Below are 23,082 nucleotides of genomic sequence, written 5' to 3'. Positions count from 1 at the left end.
TTACTCTCATTTGTATCTTTCCCATTTGTATTAATTAAGATGTGCTAGGTTGTGCTGCAGTGACAAATGAACATGCCAAAGTCACAGTGGCATATCGCAACTAAAGTTTATTTTTCACTTACACTACCTGTCCAGGTTGGCTCAGCAGGGAGCTCTGCTTTTTTCTGGTCCTGGTAGTGCTATTCAGCAAGTATTTCTGGTTCTGGACTCTGAGGCACATGGTAGAATTATACATGCAGGATTTTTAGTGATTACACTGGGCCATGTAGAAGTTGCAGCCACTACACTGGAACATTTCAATGCTGGTGTGAGAACCTCCAACAACTCTCTGTCTTTGCAACTGGCAATATCAAAGGTGGGGACTGCTCCTTCAGCATGGTTAATTTTTTCTCTCTATTGGATTATTGTCATCGACATATAAACATGCTTTAATATCTATCATTTAGAAACAAAAATAAAAATCTACCATTACCCCGTATACCCTGCTATCTACTATTTCAAGTCTCTGCTCCCATACAGGAAAACATTTCTTAATCTTTCCATGTTCTCTCCTTCTATTGTCTTAAAGCCACTGCAATTAGACTTTCAGGTTCATCACATCTCCAAATGTTACAAAGGTTACCGATAATCTTTATGTTCCCAAATCATGCAGTCCATCTTCAGCCATCTTACTTGACTAAAGTTGTATTTGATAGAATTGATCACAAACTCCCATTGAAATTACTCTCACCTGGCTCCTAGGTGCCACGCTTTCCTTTTTCTTCCAATCTCACAGATGCTCTTTTTCTTTATTTTTTTATTTTATTTATTTATTTATTTTTTGAGACAGAGTCTCTCTCTGTTGCCCAGGCTAGAGTGCCATGGCGTCAGCCTAGCTCACAGCAACCTCAAACTCCTGGGCTCAAGCAATTCTTCTGCTTCAGCCTCCCAAGTAGCTGGGACTACAGGCATGTGCCACCATGCCCAGCCAATTATTTTCTATATGTATTTTTAGTTGTTTGGCTAATTTCTTTCTATTTTTAGTAGAGATGGGGTCTCGCTCTTACTCAGGCTGGCCTCGAACTCCTGACCTTGAGCGATCCACCCGCCTCGGGCTCCCAGAGTGCTAGGACTACAGGCGTGAGCCACCGTGCCGACCTGCTCCTTTTCTTTATTTCCAACTGACCCTGCATCATCTCAGCAAGCTCCACATTTTGGAGTACTCCAGGATCAGTCTGTCGATGCCGTGTTTTTCTGTCTATGATCATCTAGGGTCATTGCTTTAGCAAGCTTTTAATACCATTTATGTACCATCTAATTTGAATTTATACTAATGCAAGTTACATTAAAAAAGAAACTTTTCTCTTTTATAGCTTTGTTGCCACCCGTCTTGGTTGCTGATGTCATAAAATTACATCTTTATACATTTTTTGCCCCAAAACATAAACTAATAATTTTTTAAATGCATAAGTCTCTTAAAGATATAGAAAACAAACGTGGTTACAAACTAAAGTTACAATAATACTAGCTTTTAGAAAATAACTATTTATTTTTAAATGTATTAGTCTCTTAAATCATGTAGAAAACAAAAGGTACAGTTGCAAACTGCTCTCACAATAATACTAGCTTTTATAATTTCCCATGTATTTACTTTTACTGAGATCTTTATTTCTTCACATGGCTTTGAATTACTGTCTAGTGTCATTTCACCCTGCAGGACTCTATTAAGCATTTCTTGCAGGGCAGGTCTATTGGAAAAAATTCCTTCAGTTTTAATTTATCTGAGAAAGTCTAACTTCTCCCTCACTTTTGGACAGTTTTGCCAGATATAAGAGTCTTCGTTGATAGTTGTTTTTTTTTTTCTTTTTCTTTTAGCACATTAAATATATTGACCGACTACATTATGGCCTACAAAGTTTTTGATGAGAAATCTACTGATAATCTTATTGTGGATCCATTTATGTGATAAGTAATTTTTCTCTTGCTGCTTGCAAGAATATCTTTTTGTCTTTGTATTTTGAAAGTTTGATTATAACATGTCTTGGTTTGATTCTTTTAAGTTCATCCTGCTTGGACTTTGTCAAGCTTCTTGGATGTTTGTGTTCATTTATGAAATTTTCAGCTATTATTTCTTCATATATTATCTTTGACTTTCTCTCTCTCTCTCTCTCTCTCTCTCTCTCTCTTTGTCTTCTGAGACTTCCACCATGCATACATTTGTCAGCTTGATGGTTTCCCAGAACTCTCTTAGGCTCTGTTCACATTTATTCATTATTTTTTATATATATTCCTCAGATTAAATAATGTCCATTGTCCTATCTTCAAGTTTGATGGTTCATTCTTTTGCCTGCTCAAATCTTTCTTTGAATCTCTCTAGTGAATTTTTCATTTCAGTTATTGTAGTTTTCAGCTCCAGAATTTCTTTTTAGGTTTTCTCTTTTTGATAATTCCATTTTGTTAATACACAGTTGTTATAAGTAGCTCTGAAAACCAGACTCTCTCCCTTCCCTGGAATTTGCTGGGTTTTATTATTTTATGTGTATCATTTTGCTTCTTTGATGATTAGAGACTGTCTGTGGGTCTGAGATCAGCCTGAGGTGTAATCCAAAGGTCTTGTCCGGTCTTTTCTGAGCTTATCCTTTTCCCTCAGCATGTGTAGTCACTTTTCAATTTTTTCCCAATTTGCAGTTGCTTTTAAATATCTTAGTCTTAAATGTCTAACTCTCAAAAAGGGAAAATGAGAAAAATAATTGGATAGAAGGCACTGGCCCTTTAAGTCCTGTGGAAGTCACTTCAGGCAGAGTGGGAGGGGCTTGCAACAATGTGGGGAAGGTGTGAAAACAAGAAAACAATGTAGACCTAGGTCTTTGTCAGCACCTCTATGATCAGAAGCAGAAATCACAGCATAGATCCCCAATATTTGGAGGACAGAATCCTTTTTTGCCCACTCTGGCTCCTGTAAGTTCTATGCAGGCTGCTTCAGGAACATGTACACACACAACTGCCTACCACAAGGCTGGGGGGGTGGGGAATGGGTAGATGCTATTGTGCTAATGTCTAAAATTGGTGGAAATTAACTCCAATTTACCATGCAAGCCTTCCCCTGGAAGTTGCATGCCTTTAATAGACTCCAGAGTTCCAAAATAGTTATATCAGATTCTGCCAGTGCTATTGTTACCGAGGTGAGGAGACAGATTCATGGTGCCTCCTACTCTACCACCTCTAAAGAAGATGGTTTTTGTCAGGACCACAGACATATAATCAATAATAATAGTAGTATTGAATATAGAGTATATGGGTTACAAGTATAGATAGATTGATAGCTGTGGTTGTTAGTGTAACAGAGTATTTTTCTACATGATTCTATAATATTTTCTCAGTAAAATAGGAAGCAAGGTTATCAGCTGAGGATGAGGAGAGGGGTTGAAATAGAAAGGAAAAACAGAGATTGGTAAAGAAGTTGAAGGCTTATGCAAATGAGAAATTGTATTGTTCAACATTGGAATAGTAAAAATCGTAGGCTTAATAGATAATAGGTCCTATGGGATTGAAAAATCATTGAAGCAGAATAGATAAGAAATGACTGTTGGAAAATGAGATACTTGAAACCAAGATTATGGGGCAGGTGTAGTTATTCATGATAAAAGCATCTAGATTATGACTGTGAGAGTTGGTGGCTGAGACAGTATGGAAAACAAGATTATTCTGAAGGACAGAAGGTCAGGGAATTGAGACACCAGGATTCTGGAACAGTTGTTCATATTATTATTAAAATCACCAAGAATTTTGACAGAAGTTGAGTTGGAGAGAGTAACAGTGGCCCATGTGCTAAAATGTTTGGAAATGTGGAAGAGGGAACCCTAGGGCATTCCACTGACTAGAACAAGGAAAGTGAGCAGATATAGATTCTGATGACATGAGCTATGAAGGGGCATTTTTAGGGAGCAGCAAGAAACCGTGGTTTGAAAGAAGCATTGAAGAGCAAAGGAAATGGATTTCACCTTCAGGCCCAGGGTAATAAGGGGTTTGAGAGAGAAAACAGTCACAACTTAGAGAGGGTCAAAAGAGAAGCCAAGTCCTCCGGAAAGAGCTAAGGCTGAATGACAGCTAAATTGTTAATAGGATGTTCAGAAAAGAGGCTCAAAATATGAGTTACTTTGTTGGAACCATAAACTCCACAGGGCAGAACAAGAGCAGAACAGCTTTAGGAGTCAAGGAGAGTGGGAAGTGGGGTCAGACTGAGATCTTTAGTGCCATATGGGGAGAAGGGCCCTGCTGGTAAAGGCTTCCTGTAACAGCTAACGTAAGCAGAGATGCGGAACGTGGTCGAACGTGCCTTGATAGTCTGGGAGACAGATTGCAGTAGAATGGCAAATGCGTGTTGGCGGAGAGGGAGGGAGGAGTTACTAGGAACACATGATGACCTATCTAGGCTCTCATCTTTCACTTTTCTCTTGGTCTGTGAGGATGAGAGGAGGGGACAAAAACTGAAATGTGTGCATATCCATACCAAATATTAACAGTAGCTCTCTTGGCATGGTGGCATTAGGTATGACATTGGCTTTCTCATTTTTATACAATATTTTTAAGTACAATTGGCCTGCTGTACCAGTGGGTTCTGCATCTGTGGATTCAACCAACCTCCAATAGAAAATATTAGGAAAAAAAATTGCCTCTGTACTGTACACATAACAGACATTTTTCTCCTGTCATTGTTCCCTAAACAATACAGTAGAACAACTATTTATATATGATTTACATTGTATTAAGCATTATAAATCATCTAGAGATGAGTTAAAATATATGGGAGGATATGCATAGGCTATATGCAAATACTACACCACTTTATATAAGGGCACTCATGGGTTTTGGTATCCTTGGGATTTCTGGAATGAATCCTTCACAGATATCAAGGGGACAACTGTATTTGTTTTTAATGAATATATATATATATATATATATATATATATATATATGTATGTATATATACCCATAAGATGTATGTATACAATATATGTATGTGTATATTCTCATTTTAATATATGTGAAAAAATTGGCCTGAAAGGGAGAAGACATGGTAAGAACCCCGGATATCTAACATTCTTTCAGAAACAAGTCCTTGTATCTCTGTTTGACTTTAGCCATATTTCTGAAATTACTTGGCTAAAGCAAACCCATGTTCATAGAGAATGCTATTATTATTTTACATAAAGCTGTTGAAGTGTAAGACTGAATGGAATATAACAATCATATTTATTGATGTGCAAGTTGTTAAACATTGAGCAGATGTCTTCATTAGAATCTGTATAATGAGGTCTGTATCATTTGAGGGAGATTTCTACTAATTTGGAAGCTACATAATGATTCCCTCCAATTACTATTGCCTACATCAAATTTTTATTTCTTACATATTTCTTATATTTCTTAGTTCCCCCAATCTAGAGACTATTAGGCTCCTGTTACTTCTTTCCCACTCTTCAGGATCATTGGGAGGATAATAAGCATGAGCTTTGGAATTATACTCCTAGTGTTTGAAACCCACTGGTGTCTGAAAGGGCTTTTGCCCTCCAGGGATTTACAATGTAATCATGGATGAGAGATACACGTACATCAGTTTTTACAGCACAAAATTAGACAGAAATAAGTATCATAAAAATAATATTGGCTGAAATGGTATAAAATATCATGGAGGGAAGGGCATCTGATTGGGGATTTTATAAACAGGGTGTTTTGGGGATAAAAATGGTGTTAGGAAGAAAGCAATTTCAAGCAAAGAATGACTTTCGTGAAGGTATGAAAATGATGAACTGCTCTCATGGTCAGGGAAGGGTCTAGAATGGTAGGAGTATACAAGTAGTCAGAGAGAATTGAAGGACGTAGTTAAAAAATATCTAGCTTGGACATGAATACCTGCCTAAGAATTCTGATTTGCTTTGTTATCCATTTTACTTTATGGACCATTAAAGACATTTAGTATAAATGCTGATAGCTGGTATAGCTCACTCTAAGGTTGTTTCTGCACATGAGATCAACCAGTAAAACATGTTCTATCAATCATTTATTTTACTAGAGTGTGTCAGACACATGGCTTCCTTGATTTTTTTTTAATCTTTAATATTGATTGAATGACTATTTTTGTTAAGTTAATTGGTGGTTCAGGGCAAGTATAAATGCAAGCTAAATTCTTAGCATATTAGAAAGAGTGTGTAAATTACAGTGGGAACAAATATCAAAGTAATAAGAAAATTTGGGCCATTTTTGAGCCATTGACATTCCACATCTGAACAGTTTTTGTTGAATAAACAACCCTCCTTCATTTGGGAAGAAATTAATATTTTAGAACAGGGGTTGCGAACTTTTTCTAAAAGGATCCATTTTGTAGGCTGAGAGCTATGGCTCACACCTGTAATCCTGGCACTTTGGGAGGCTGAGACAGGAGCATTGCTTGAGTCCAGAAGTTCAAGACCTGCCTGAGCAAGAGGGAGACCAGGTCTTTACCACAAAAAAAAAAAAAAAAAGGAAAAAAAGAAAAAAAAAAATTAGCCAGGCATGGTAGCACAGGCTTATAAGTCCCAGCTACTTGGGAGGCTGAGGCAGGAAGATGGCTGACGCTCAGGAGTGTGAGGTTGCTGTGAGCTATGATGACCCCACTACACTCTAGTCTGGGCTACAGAGCAAGACCATGTCTCAAAAAAATAAAATATATAAAAAAAAAGATCGATTTTGTAAATACTTTGGTCTTTGCAGGTGGAATGAATGATCTCCATCACAACTCTCTGCTCTGCCTTTGTCTGTTAAGAGCAGCCCAGCCTTAGGCAATATGCAAATGAATGGGCAAGGTTGCCTTCTGTTTAAACTTCATTTACAAAGCCAGGTAGTAAATAGTCCATATCTGCAAGGACCTGGCCTGACTGTGGTGCTGATACTTGCAACTCAGGGCTGAATCCTTAGTCAGCACAAGTTATGTTTTATAGATCTTTCACTGTTACAGGGCAGAGAAAACAATCCAACTTAAATAAAAGACAGATGTAGTTTAATAATAAGTAGATCTCACAGAAACAGAAGCCCAGAAACTGCCGTAGAGCTGGATCTCATGAGAGATAAAGATTGGAGTCAGAAATTAGGACAGTGCCAGGTGCTTTTCTCATTCCACCCCATGGACAATGTTATTTTTCTTTTGGAAAAACTGCATGAGTTTAAATACTGATATGCTCATTTTACAAATAAGAAAACTGAGGCACAGGTAGCTGAAGAATTGTCCTTTGGTCATCCAGCTTAGTGAATGTTAGACCCATGTTTTTAAACCAGCCAGTTCACCTCCGGAGCCAATACTCTTAAGCACTGCCCTATACATCCCTTAGGTTTAAGTCATCTTGATCTTTGAAATTTGAGCTAGTTTGCGAAAACAAGTAAGATTTACGTAATCATAATAGCTAACATTATAGCTCACTTAATATATGCCAGGACTTTATAGAAATTATCTTCACAACTCTACTTTGCAGATGAAAAAAAGAGAGATCATGTCATCCAAAGTGACATAGATAGCAATTAGTAGAGCCAGTATTCTAGCCTGGTGTGTCTGACTCTAGAGGCAATATATTTAATCTTCAGCGCAAGAGAAACAGTATAAAAAAGATAATAAAGATGCACAGAGACCAGGCTGTCAACTAGGAAAGGGAGGTATTAATTGCGGAATAGCAAGAGACTGTTTTGCTATGTAGGGTGATTCCTAGATTATGGAACCATGTGACAGAGGCAAATTCTTTGATATAGGAAACAACTAAGAACCACTGAAGAGTTGCTCGTCAAAAAATACAAGATAACATTGCGTTTGGGGAGGTTCATTTGATAGTATAAGCTCTGGAAACTGGAAGACAGTGTGAAAGATGGGGATCAACAAGAAATGAGTTTTTATTATCCTGTAAGAAATTGAGAAAAGGGAATTACTCTGAGATATATTTTAATAGAAAATATGATTTGAGACCGACTGGTTATAAAGATAAAGAAAGAAATAAAAATTAATTGAAATACTTAGCCTGGCATACTTGATAAATGGTGTTATCACAGACAAAACTGAATAATTTTAGTTAAAGAGGCCAGTTTGACTTAAAAGTAGTAAGCTTGGTTGAATTTGCCATAATGGTAGTAAATTTAAGGAAATATGCTATTTTGGCAATTACAAACCTAGAGATGGAATAAAGTCCAGAGAGGATGAGGAATGAGAAAGGCCTTTGAGTTTGGAAGTGAGAACACCATCAGTCACTTATTCCTGCTGGGGCAGCCAATTTCTATAGAGTCATGTGAATTGAAGGTCATTTTTATGGGGAAAATAAGGTGATGGCCTGAAACCAACTGAAAAGCTGGAATCTGGAAATTTAGATTCAAGAAATCACCCACATGACATAATCAGTAGAACTATAGGAGTACTTGATTCTTCAAGAGAGAAAGTGCACAGCAAGGATTTTGGACAGTGGGCAGGGTGGCCTTCCCCTGGAAGTCAGAGGAGAAAATAATGCTGGGAGGAAGAGCACAAGAGGTACAGTCAGGAATGTGGGAACCGAGACAGCAACAGCACAGGGGAAGTGAAGTTAAGAAAGGGAAAGTTCAAAACACATTTGTTTGGTTAACAGAATCAAATGCTATAGTATGGTAAGATGAGATATGGAAAAAGGCTAGTAGATTTTGTAAAATATTGGCCTCTGGTTACACTTAAAGGAACAATCAATCAATCAACAGGTGAGTGGAAAAACAAATGTGGTATATCCATACAACAAAATATTACTCAGCAATAAAAAGGAATGGATCAACCAACTATGGGTTTCTGAAACAACATGGATAAAATACTTCAGCATAAAAATTTGAGCTAAAAATAATAATGCTTGATGAAAAAATATATACTGTATGTTTCAATTATTTACAAAACTCTATGCTGCTAACTAATCTCCCTTGACTGACAGCAGATCAATGCTTGCCTGATAGGGCAGGATAGATTATAACAAGGGTATGCAAAAATTAGGGATGGTGGGTTATGTTGAATTCGTGTTGGTTTCATGGATGTGTGTGTGTGTCAAATTCATTGACTTGCACACTTTAAATATATGCGGTTTCTTTTATGTCAATTATACCTCAATGGAACTATAATATAATAAAGAGTTTGTATAGAGTAAATGTACTCAAGTTAGATTTCAAGGGGTTAATAAAATGGCAAATGTAAATATAGTTAACAGGAACACCAGACCACATAGCACACATTTCAGAAGATTGTCTATAATAAAAGGAAACTGAAATTGATGACTAGGGAAAATAAGTTTTCCCTTCTTTTTTAAAAATGGTGAAGACCCAGTTCTTCCTTATTTTGTATTTACTTTTCCTCTTGCAGTATCAAGGTAAAATATATAAGTGCTATTTGTTTTCTAGTAATATTTTTCCCCAGAGGCAGAATGATACATTGTAGGACAGATGTGTTTTAATTATTTATTGAAAATGTAAACTGCTTCAAGCAATATAACACCATAAATAAAAGTGGCTAATTTTGAAAGCATGAGAGGGTATATAAGTCTGATAATTTCAATTCTTTGTCAACTCCAAGTAGCAACATGGGAGCATTGCATACAATCTTGTCTCCCTGTCACAAATTTGCCCTGAAGGAAACTAATCTTGATGTAGAATTCTGCCTGTCTAGGGTGGGGAAAATGCATATGTGTGTAATCTTAAGAAGAAATTTTAACTATGACTTTTGTGAAATGTTTGCAAAATAATTAAAACTATAGTTTTCTCCAAATTGCTACAATGTAGTTTTTCATAATGGCATCTCTCTTTTTAAATCTATGGATCTATTTTCAAGTTATTCTAATAGCCGTCATCTTCATTTGCACACACTCCCACACACAAAATAAGGCACCACTGTTTGCTGATTATCATTTCTCTTGTATAAAGTAAGATTTAATTTTACTGATCATTGCTTATAATGTGTGCCTATAGGCAGAGTCAGGCGTCCCTATCCAATCTCCAATTTCCCTTCAGGTTAATAGGTTTCCCTTTCCCAGGCATTGAGTACTGTACATGAGGACAAAGAGATAAATGTTTATTGAGGCATATTTAGAAGAAAAAAAGGTAAATCATTTAAAATTCTTCTTGCCTTTTTCTCTAGTTCATTTCTTAAAATTATTAGTCAGCCTATGAAGACTAAGCTTTAAGTAATAGAGTTGTGCTTTTTTACAAGGGGATCTCAAGAGATGTCTTATATGTACATTTTTTTTTTCATATTTTTGAAGATAATTCCATTAGTTTTGCTGCTGTGTTCTAATAGTCCTAGTCTGAATACATTTGTCCACTTAGCAAGATTTGGGGCTAGGGGTGCCATTTGTATTTTATTCTATGCATGCCGGACCTTAGTAGTTGGTGATTAGACATAGTAGACAATCTCCTGTAGTAGAGTTAGATGCTCATTTATGGTTTAGATGCAAGTAGATTTCACCTCCACTATCACACAAAAATTGGGCTTGCCTCATTGCATTACTGTAAGAATGAAATGAAGTGGTGGATTTAAACCTCTTAACAAATTGCATGCCAGAAACCACTCAATAGATACTCTTTCGCACATGAAAGGGAGAAATAAGGGTATATATTTATATTTACATGTTTTTTGCCTAAAAGCACTCTAGAAATTAAATACTAGATACTGGTGAGAGTTTTTGTTTTGTTTTGTTTTCATACAGGATGGAAACCAAGCAGATGGAGAAGACTGTTCTCTATATACCTTTGTTATTTTTCTGCATCTGGATTCATATGACTGTATGGTAGTATCTATTTAAAAAGTTAAATATAAAAGTAGTCTGATCTTTTTGTTGTCATTTCGGTGTCCTTTCTAATGATCATTCTAAAATGTCTCTGCAAGTGCCTGTGTCTCTCACGGTTTCTCTGGAGAACATATGCTTGTGTGTGGAGTCGAGGCTACTCAGACTCTGAGCTCAGAGAGAAGAGGCAGAAAGCAGCACCTTGTTTGTGTAACAGATCAAGAGCAGATGGAACTCACAAATATTTTTCAGTAAAGGTTAACGAGCATAAAAAAGTGAAATCATGTCACTTCTGACCTAGATTCGGGCACTAGCAATTTTTAAGTAACAGTTCAAGAAGAAATCAGTTCAATATTCCCCTGAAAGAAAATCTTATTTTATGGACTCCATACAATTTCTGTTTTCTGGAGCTAACCAGTTGCTATGCCTGTGCAAGTGTTAATGAGTCTTTTACTTTATCACATAACAATCTCACTTCTAAGACAAACCTCTGTTGAAATTGAAGCTGAAATGGGTCCTAGCTTATTAATAATTATGAAATATAATAATTAATCTAACAGGGTATTGGAAGACTATTGGACACTGATTTACCAATAATAGTAATTACTCTTAATTACAGCTAACATTTGTTAGAGTTTACAGTGCAAAGCACTTTAAATATATTATGTTATTTGATTTTTCTAGCAATCTTATGGGGTACATGATGGTACTAGTCCCAATGGATTAGTAAAATGACAATTAACCACTTAGAAAACTTGCCCCAAACCATGTGGCCAATAAATGGTGAGACCCAGGTCTCTTTAATGCCAAACGCTGTGTTCTTGTCTATTATAATGTTGTGTGTAAGCAGTTCTCAATTATGTATTTAAAAATATTCTAATTTAGCAACTATTCTGGAGTAATTAATAACTGTTGTTCCATTTCATAGGGAGCTAAGATTGCAAAGATTACAGATATATGGCTCATAATTTATATCACGCACTGAAAACATGAATCATCCAATTAAAACTGACTGTCCAATCTTTTGCTTTTCTGTAGTATTGCTATCCAGAGATAGTAGGGACTAATACAATAAAATCAAATATACTATCAGTAATCTGAATTAATTGTTTCACATTTATTGTTTTCCTCAATATCATTGAAAACAGATTTTAAACTCTCTCATAATGAGGTCCAAGTCAAACAGCAATAATAACAGTACTAAAAATGGCCTTTTATTTTCTGGCTAAGTTACATTTTACCTATATTCACCGTTGTTTATCATTAAACTGTTATTTTTAATAGAATGCATATGCATAGTCGGAAGTTATATTTGCACATCACCAAAATAAACTGGTGCTTTTATTTTTAAAAATGTAAAGCTAAAGAGTCATTTTGTTACAGAGTGGGAAAAATTTCTATGTAAGTTGGGTATTTTACTTTTCATTTATTGTTGTGGCATCACATAAAGAGAGCTGAAGATTCTCTATATTATAATTTTAATATATGGATTATAGTTAGTGTCTAAACATGATTATTCAGAAAAATGCCACTTAAAATACCTCTCTGTATTGTTTTATTACTTGCGGCTATGTAACTCTAATCCTAATAGACCCTGTGTTAGTCCATGGTATCATGTAAGCTTTACTGCATTGTTCATGGTTCTTTGGGTAAAATGTTGAATATAAGTGAAAGGTATTATGATCATCCTTTTCCTGTCATTGCCATGTGAATATATTTACATGTGTGTCTGCAAACTGTTTAATTAAATTTGTGAGGCTCTTAAGAAAGTGTCATCGACAGAAATGACAATGCCAAACTTGTAAATTATATTTTTTGTAGGTGCTAAAGTCGAAATATCTGTTTTGCTAAAGACATAGCCCTATTAGAAAATGACAAACATGTATCCTTAAAGCAGAATGTGTGTGATCTATAGGAGCAGCAGGCTTGCCTAGAATTGGGCTGTCTGAAGTCTCTTTCCCCTGTTTACTTGTTCCAGGTGCTTATTGACTTTTCACGTTGCTGCTGGCGTAACCTGAATACAAGCTGAAAGTCATAATCGTTATGTTTCAGAACTTGCTAAAGTAATGTTTTTCTCTTGCTCTAAATATTTGAAGATATATTTGAACAGATCAGTATCTTTTCATCCATTTTTTAAAGCACACATCCAACTCTGTAAATTGTTTCGAGCTTCTCTTTTAATAGGATGGAGATGAGTGAGACTTATTTTCCCATTTCTGACATGCTTGAGCAAGAAAACAAAGCTCTCCACCATCCCCCGAATGGAAAAACCGCACTCTGCTAGATGGGTTTTGAAAAATAAAAACACAAATCAAAACCTTCTAACAGCACATCTGTTCTTATTTACAGGAATTATACGATATGAGCCGCAGCTCAGAATCAGAGGTAAGCGTTACATTTAATCTGTCATGCCTGCAGGTTTTTATGGAGTTCAAACGTTTTAAAAGGTTTGGCTTGATAAAACTCCCTCATTATGTTTCTTGAGGTAGCCCTGTCATCTTTGGCCAGTGTCTCACTAACAACATTTCCAGTTCAGTAGGAGCAGACATTGCTCGTTGCGTTTTATTTGATCTCAGGCTATTTAATACTAGAAGATGTTGTGTGCACCATTCCTTTAGGATTTCAAGCCATTAGGTTAAAGGTACATCCAATTATGTTATATCTTTAAGCAACTTGAAAATACAGTTATATATAGAAATTTACTACTGAACTATACTGAAATGAAGTTAAGGTTGTGAAATACACTGACGAAAGATAGGAAATCCAAAGCTAAGAATGACATTTTGTTCTCCCCTTGTGCTGCTGTGAAAATGAAGGAAATTGAGTTGAGTGTGAGATAAAATCAAGGACACAGGGGATTTTACTGTTTTAAATGTCCTTACAGATGCATTATGTACAAGGTAATAATAACACTTATACTATATACCAGCTATATATATAATACCAGCTGTATAATAGCTGAGAGTTTAAAACACTCTTTCATTTATAGGATTTCACCTGTACCTTAAAACAGAACTAAGGGACACATAGAATAGGTGATTTTGTCTGTTTTTCCCCAAAGAAGACATGGAGAATCTATGAGTAATTGTTTTCTTCATAATTCTAAGACCGGTAAGAAATATCACTACATGTTGGATCCCATTCTTCAGACATCAAGGTTGGTGATCTCTGTACTACACAGTCTCACTGTTACCAATAAGTATATGAGTATGGCTGTATCAATGCACTCATGCACACAGTGGACAGCAAGAGGAAGAACAAAACGATCAGAGACCAAGCAATGTGTATTTGCTGAATGAATTAGGATGCTCTCTATTCCATGCAATTTAACTCAAGCTGCTTGAAACATTAAAGAAGATTTATTGGCTGATGAAAACATAAAGTCCAGAGCCATTGCTCTTGTGAGTCTCCTAGATTTGTCCTCAAGTTTGCCAGATTTACTGGTAGTCATGATTTGTGTTTGCAAAAGGGCAATGGCAGTTTCAGGAAATCTGTGACCCAGACATCCCAGCATAAATCCTGAGTTTCCAGTAGGTTGAAATAGCCATGAAACCATCCTGGTAGCCAAGTGTGAGGCACACAGACTTTGATTAGCTGTGGTGGTCATCCCGGGGAGGGTGAATAGAATACCCTGTTGAGAACTGGCCAGTTATGCATCCTCTTTACCAGGGGATTATCAATCCCATCTAGCTGCAAGGGTGTTCTACAGTGGGACAAGGCAAGTCTGTGGACACAACCACAATTGGTCCATCTGTCGCACCTGGTGGCTTTCTTACCTTCATTATATACAACATATATGTTATAATTTAGCAAATTTTTCGAAAAAATTAAACAACACAGGAAGCTGAGGTTCTAGATAAACAATATAGAATGTGGTATAGGAACTTTTAGAAAAAAAGCCTTCTAAGGACCTTTTTTTGGTTTTCTTGGGAGGAGCCAGTTTTTTGTTTTTGTTTTCAGAAGAAAAAGGAGATTAAAATTAGATTTTCTATTTGTTAAATATATATGTTAAAATGTAAGTGTAATCTCTTTAAAATATGAACTATTAGAAGGAGAAACAAGGCAATCAAAATAATGAATGTAGACTGGGGGAAATAACAGAGAAAACTATGCTTAGGAGAAATCACACACACACACAAAAAACCCTATAAAACTAAATCTAAATGTAAATGTTATTACATTAGAAAATAAACCAGTTAAACACAGCTATATAAAGAAAAAAAAAAACTTGAGGTTTCCATTTCTGTAAAATGCCTATTCATATATTTTCCCATTTTTCTAGCTGGAATCTTCAATCACTGCCTAATGATATATTCTAGATATAGACGTTTTGCTATTTTATATAGTACAAATATTCCTCACAATATGGCTGTTGACTTGTCCATGATGTTCTTTTTACTTATAGAAATATTTAAGTGTAATAAAATGTATTTTTCCACTTTATAGACTGTAATTTGAGTTTTGTTTAAGAAGGCCTTCCGTATCTCTATCCTCCAAGAATGAATTATCTTCCAATAAATTTATGAATTTAATAGTTTTTTAAACAAATTTTAATACCCTTAATCCATCTGAAGTCAGCCATTGTATATATGGTGACAGGTAGAAATGTCCTTTCCCTTTTTTTCTCTTTGTGGAAAGCTGGGTTTATCAACACCATGTACCTAACAATTACCCTTTCTCCTTTAAATTGTGATGTACCTTCACTGACTATCAATTCCTGAGTGTGTGCATGTGTGTGGTATATGCATGTATATCTGTATATGTGGGTATGATGTTTATTTTGATCCTTTGCTTTATTTTTATGCCTCACATCAATGTCATACTGATTCTATTCCTTTGGGTTGATAGAATTTTCTAGGGTACATCCACTGCTTTTTTAATCGTTTTTCAAATTCAAGAACAATCAGTGACCTATAATTTTATATGTAATTCTTCAGTTATTTTCATTGAAATCTTCATAACACTAATCACTGCTTTTGACTGAGGTTGCATTAACTTTACAAAGTATTCCATAATAATTAGCATATTTATGTCATTCCAAGTATCTCTACATTTTCTTAAAAAACAAAGTCTATGTCCTTCATTAGTTAAAAATATAATCCTACATATTCTTACCTATGAGATTGGTTGAACCCTAAATACTAGATTGAGCCATATGAATTTATCACTTTTATAATTCATAAAAGGGTTGGCTATAGGAAGGTTCATGTGGTTTAACCTAGTACTTTGTAGTTGTGTTGCTATAATCAATAGCATTTTATTTTTCCATTTATTTTTGATGTTAAAAACGACTATTAATTTGTATAAATTAATGATGTTCTACACAGCTATGTCTAATACACTGTTGGTTGTATTGCTTTTTTTTTGCTAAAATTGGTATTATATCATCTGCCAATAACAACAGTATGATTGCTTCCCTTCTAATACTTATACCACATTTATTTTTCTTTTCCTATAACATTGGCCAGTACTGAATAAGCATGCCAATAAAAAGTATTGTTATGATAATCATTCTTTTTCTCTCACTTTTAAAGAAATGATTCTGAAGTGTTTTCTATTAAATATACATTTCTATTATGTAAACTTTGGCACATTTTAAAAGTTTCTTAGTTTTTATGGGTTAATAAGAGATTATTGTTTTTGTTACATATGTTTAAAGAAAGATTTATTTGAATATTGAAATGAATTTTTACAGGCATCTATTACTGTACTACATTATGTTAAGTGATTTTCTGACATTGACTGGCCTGTTGTAGACTGCTACTTGGATATTTTCTCCCTCTCACTTTTGTACAAGCCACCAAGGTAAAGCTTTTATTTCAGGTGAGGCTTCCTTGCAGCTAGCTGCGGGTATGTGACTAAGTGTGGGACATGGAATGATAGTCAAGTTATTGCAAGGGACTTGCAGATTATCTTCAACTTAACACACAGCACTTGGACATTGACTAGCCCTGGACATGGACTATTTCTCCTTTTCTGTTGGCCGGAAATGACAGTGACTGGAGTGACTTTAGAAGCCATGGGTTAAGCATAGAAGACCTGTCATACTACCCTGAATCAATCAGAATCTCCCATGAGATAAAAATAAACTTCTGTCCATTTAAGTTACTGAAATTTGGTATTTCTTTGTTACCACAGTTAAGCTTTTTCCCGAGCTAATGATATCCTTGAAATTTGGTGATAAGCCCTAATTTATGAGAACTTACTATAACTTCTATAGATGTACTATTAGATTAGTTTGACTGATACGTTATTGTAGATTTTTGCATTTCTGTTACTAAGTAAAATGTGGCTAAAATTTTATTTTCTTGTATAATTGGTATATTCAATAATATTTTATATAATCTTATATAGATAATGATTTTGGATAAAATTTATATTAGATTTTTAAAATAATCATGGCAGCTTTTACTCTTTTCTTTAAAGTTCCTGTTTAAAAAAAAAAAAAAAAGACATCTAAAATGCAGTGTTTGGGTTCAATTTTGCCCCCCTCCATAAAATGTGGTTAATCATAACTCCTAGTTTCTGTAAATGTGACCTTTTTTGGAAATAAGGTCTTTGCAGATGTCATCAAGTTAAGATGAATTCATTAGGGTGGGCCCTGGTCCAGTAGGACTGGTGTCCTTTTAAGATGAGAATAGACACAAAACACACACACACACACACACACACAAAAACCACACACACAGAGGAGAGTGTCATGTGAAGAGGCAGACACACGAAGGAAGATAGCCAGGTAATGACAAAAATGAAGAGATGGAAGTTATGTAACTGCAAGCCAAGGAATATCAAATATTGCAGCAACACCCAGAAACTAAGAAGGAATACGGCCTTGTCAACACCTTGCTTTTGGATCTCTAGCCTCTAGAACTGCAAGAGAATAAATTTCTGCTCTTTTAAGCCAGCCAAGATGTGGTGTTTATTATGTAAGCCCTAGGAAACTAATATAAATTTTGGCACTGGGAAGTGGGATACTGTTGAAACAAATATTTAAAAATGTGAAAGTGGTCTTGGAATTGGGTGATGGATAGAGGCTAAAACAGTTTCTGAGGCATATGCTTTAGATTGCCTTAAAGAGACTGTTGATAGAAAGAAAGACATTAAAGGTGCTTCTTGGAGGGTCTCAAATGGAAACACAAAACATGTTTTGGACACTGGAGGGAAAGCAATCCTTGTTATTAATATAAACTGGTAGACAGCTTGATGACTTAGGGAATTCTAAGCCTATTCATATTTCAAAGAATAAGAGAGTGTGCTCTGGATAGAAAGCAACAGGTGTGTACCTGGATAAATTTTATTAATACTAGAGAGATGAGGTGTGTGACTCGTGGATCCAGTCCACGATCTCTGTAGAAACACTGCCAGCTTGGACCGCAGATGAGAAAGATGGACAAAAGGAAGACAGACCATTGGACTTCTGGGATTCTATAGGGAGAAAATGGGCAGCTAGAGCTACATGATTGTGAACATGTGTTACCCTTCAAGAAAAGAAAAGAAAGACTCCAAGAGTGGCTCAGAGGTCCATGGCATTTTCAAGGACTGTAAGGATGAGATGGCCAACACTGTGGACCAAGAAAGCAGGGCCTCTGCTGCTGAATGCTGAAAATGTGGGGTGTACCCCAGCAGAAATAAGGTCTTTTAATGGAGAATTATTTTCAGTCCTTGAAATCTAATGGAATTTTCCCGGATGGGTTTCAAACTTGCTTGGAACATGTGACCTTTCCTTTCCCTTGTAATTTCTCCCTTTTGAAATGTGAATGGCTACCCTATGCCTATCCCACCATTGCATTTTGGAAGAAGATAACTTGTTTTCTCTCTTCCACAGATGGGGAAGAATTTTGCCCCTGAATGAATCATGCCTGGCATCTCACTCATACCTGATTCAGAAGTTATAGAAGATGAAATATGAGATTTTTTGAGTTAATTATATTTAGAAGAGATTTTGGACTGAGAGGTGATGTTAGAATGGACTAAGACTTTTGGTGATGTTTGGAAGGGGTGGATGTATTTTACACATGAGAAAAATGTGGATTTGGGGAGGGAGGGGGGGAGGCAGAGGACAGACTATTATGAGTTGAAATGTGTCCCCCCAAAAATGTATGTTGAAGTCATAACCCCTGGAATCTGTGAATGTTATCTTATTTGGAAATAACGTCATTGCAAATATAGTCAAGCTGAGGACATTATGATGAGTCCTAACAGAATATTACTAATGTCCTTTTAAGAAGAGGAGAACCAGCATACACACAGAGGAGAATGCTGTATAAAGACATAGATACACAGAAGGAGGATGGGCATGTGACAAAAGAGGAAGAGAGCGAGTTAAGCAAGCCAGGGAGTGCCAAGAATTTCCAGAAACCACCAGAATCTAGAAGAGAAAACATGGCCTTGCCAAAATCTTGATTTTAGACTTCTAGCTCTAGAACTTTGAAAGCATAAATTTCTGTTGTTTTGAGCCACCCAGTGGGTAGTAGTTTATTATGGTGGCCCTAGGAAAGTAATATAGCAAGAAAAATTGTTTTGTATAGTATGATAATTCTCATTTGTAAATCCATTTTGTATTATTATGAATTATTATTATTATTTGTACTGGCGAGGAGGGCTTCTGGGATGGAAAATATGTCTTTGGCTATGATTTCAATTTACTTCATGCTAATGAGTCTATTAAAATTGTCTATTTCTTACACATTTTAATGAATTTGCCATGTCATCTCTTTTCATTATATGTTCATTAGCATAATATTATTAGTGTTATTTTTGTTCAACAATCCTTCCTTTAGTTTATGTCTCTTTCTCTCTCCTCTTACGTTTTCTTATAAATAGCACGTAGAAACCAGGGGACACTTTCAGTACTTTGGTTGGAAAATCTTTTAGCTAGATCACCCAGGCCTTTAGGCACATTCTCTACTTTACAAAGGACTATAGGCAACCGTTCTGCTAAACTGAAGTTTTCAATAATATTTTCTTTGTTCTCCTTTAAGTATTTTGTTCAAGACACTTTAAGCTTTCACTAACACTCTCCTCAAAATCCTTACAGCTTTTCTGGTTTCTGTCCACTCCTTGGTTCCAAAGTCATTCTCCTATTTTTAAATTTTTATTATTTCAACATCCCAACTCTGGTGCCAAAATCTGAATTCAGTTATCTATTGCTGCATAAAAAAATCATCCCAAACTTACGTCAAAACAGCATACGTTCTTTCACACGTTTGCTAGAACCAGATGCCTCACTTTCTTGCCATATGGCCCTCTCTGTAGGTTGCCTGAGCATCCTCACAACATGGCCGCTGGCTTCTCTCAGGAAGAACAATCCAAGAGAGTGAGGGCTCAACCTAATCCTGAAAGAGACATACCATCACCTCTGCTGCATTCTACGATTACACAGTCCAATTCTGGCACAGTGTGGAAACAGACTACACAAGGTTCTGAATACCAGAAGGTAGGGGTCATGGTGGGACATCTTTGAGGTTAGCTAGCACAGTTATTAAGCCATAATCTCCATCATACAATATGTGGAGTGAGCTTTGTCAAAAGTATCAATATAAAGTCTTCTTGATCTTCATCTAATGGGCAATTTCAATTGACATGTTGGGATTTTTTTATATCATAGGGATTTTTATGATTTTACTACATAGTTTCATGGTTACTTGCAACAAAAATTAACAGAGAAATGATTTTAAAAAGTGTCAGTATAAGGGTCACCTATAATATATTCCCACTCTCTCGACCCTTGAGAGTAATGAAGCTTATTTTTGTAAGTGGTATCTTCTTAGTCTTGGTATCAAATGAAGCATAAATTTGAGATTGAGGTGCTGATTTGGACTAATAAAGCAGTGAGATTATTTCAGTTAGAGTCACCCAGCTACTAGTAATCTGACTATATTATTGGAACAGTTCCTTTAAACTACTGGCCAACTCTTGCTGGGCTCAGCAGGCAACATCTAATGTGATTACCTCCTACTGTGTTATGGCAGTTAGGAAGTCTATAAAACAATTTTAACAGGGCTTAGAAATACCAATTCTATAAAATGGACTGACATAAAATTAATTCTTTAATGCATTTCATTAGGAGACAAGTGTTTACTTTCCTCTCTGCAAACAATCCTCTTGTTAATCTGGGAAGTATCACCTAAGAATGCTATTGAAGTCAATAACATCCAATAAAATAATGACATTACTGACAAGAACTCAACCAGTTCTACTCCAAATTACATTCCGCTATTAGAACTGTTGTAAACCATGTTTGGATTTGGCCATCTTGGCAGAAGATTTAAAAAGAGAAGAAACGTTCACAGCTGTGTAATTAGAGGAGAATCACACCAGCAATTAGTTGTAGAGTAGGTGTTACTTCTGTGTTAGCATCTATTTTCAGTTATTTATGCTTTGTTGCTTTTTTTTTTTTCTTTATTTCTTCTTCTCTGTGAGAGTTTGCAGGCAGATTCTAGGAGTATGAGCTCATTTTTAATAGAATCCAAGAATGCTAAAAATAGGAGGAAGTTTAACCTAAGCCTTGCAATTCGCATTCAGACTTGTTTCCACTTAGAAGCAGCTGATTTTTACCTCTGGAATTTGATTTTCAATTTAAACTAAAATAGTTTTTGGATAGAACTCATTGCCTTCTGAGAGAGCCTCTTCTACAAAAAGTCAGCTTGTTCAGTTAGAAAGTTCTTCGTCATATCAAGCCTGTTTATCCACTTGAAGTTTCCACATGTCGACACAAACTCTACTCTTGGCAGTATCTGGCATAAATCTCACTCCTCTGCAACAAATAAAACAGCCTTTAAATATTTATGATAGACCTTTTTGCATTTTTGTTGGTAAGTGAAATCACCTCATAATGCTGAATATCATTATATTTTGACTTGCCTCGCATAGGTTACCATTGACTTTTCTGGAATGGGCTTTTGTTGTTTCTTCGGTGTACCCATGCAACACCAAGGAGATTGACTGCTGTGTATCAATCCATACACAGATCAGGACAGATTTGGTCTTCCTGCTCACTGACATGGAAGGGGTATCCTCAGCCAAAAGTGTTCCATAGTCTTCACCAATTTTAGACTTCCTGACTCATGGTGGCCACATGGGGAGAGATGAATGAAACAGTCTTGAGAGGCTACATGCTGATGTAAAACTGGTGAGGGCAGATGTTGTGTTAAAGACTCATCAAATTAAAAAGCAAGAGAAAGGTCAAATCAAATGTGAAGAATGCAGCCTCTTAAGGAACTGACACGTAAGTATCGATGTCAAACTGAGAGACAGGAAATGAGGAGCAAGAGCCTCTGAGTCAGAAATGTAGCATGATAAGTATACACTTGTTATGTGTCTTGAAGCATTGATCAAACGCTCTGGTTAGGAGTGTTCAAGCAGTACTCCTCTGGCATGTTGGGGCCATTTCTTATATACAAAATGAGAACCTAGGAAGTGGGGTAGCAATACATGTTTAATTCATTCACAGTTTAATCAACGGGGATTTACTGATGCTTTGCATTGAGGCAGGCAGTGCTTTGGGTACAGGGTGCACAGTTTTAGGCAGTGAGATGCTCACAAACTTACAATGCTATTAGAGCTGTGGTGACAGTACAATGATCATAAATAAGGCACAATATGCTGATTTTAAAGTTCTAGAAGAGTTTGCATCTGAATTATTGATTTTAAAATACATTTTCAATAAAGATTTAAAAAGTTTCATGGTCTTATTGCTTAAAAATACAAATGAGTAATTGTATATGCCAGATTTTCTAGGGCTTGAATCCAATTAATAGATCCTAATTTACATTTTACTTGCTCTGGTTGGTCCTCTTCCAGTTTCTTTGCTCTATCTGAAATTTTAAATGTCAATGGAAGGAAAAATGGGTGAGAATGCCATAGAAATTCAGAACTCTTTATATAATTCAACTCAGTATACTCAAGCTAACGCTATCAGTGAGTTTTGTAAACATAAAGTGCTGTGTGCTAAATTTCTCAGGGACTATGTTAGTAAGGTGTAGCCCTTAGGTTCACATAGTAGAACTGAAAGCAAGTCACTGAAAGGATATGCCTTTTATAAGCATCAAGTATTAACCATCAATGAAAAATGATCATATAATTTTTAAGGAAAATATAGCATGCATATAGATGTTTTAATTAACTGGGCTCTTAATTATTGCAAGTGATTCCTAAATGATATTCTGAAATACCCTTTAGAAAAATCATATAGAACCAAAGTTCCACATCCAGAAAAATTGAGTAGATATATTTTCCCTATTTCTTCCTGCTAAGTACAGCTAAAAGCCCTGGAACTTTATATACAAAGCAAGCATAAAAAAACTGA

The sequence above is a fragment of the Lemur catta genome, chromosome 18 (assembly GCF_020740605.2).
Source record: "Lemur catta isolate mLemCat1 chromosome 18, mLemCat1.pri, whole genome shotgun sequence".
Lineage (NCBI taxonomy): Eukaryota > Metazoa > Chordata > Mammalia > Primates > Lemuridae > Lemur > Lemur catta.
Note: the sequence above shows the minus strand (reverse complement) of the source record.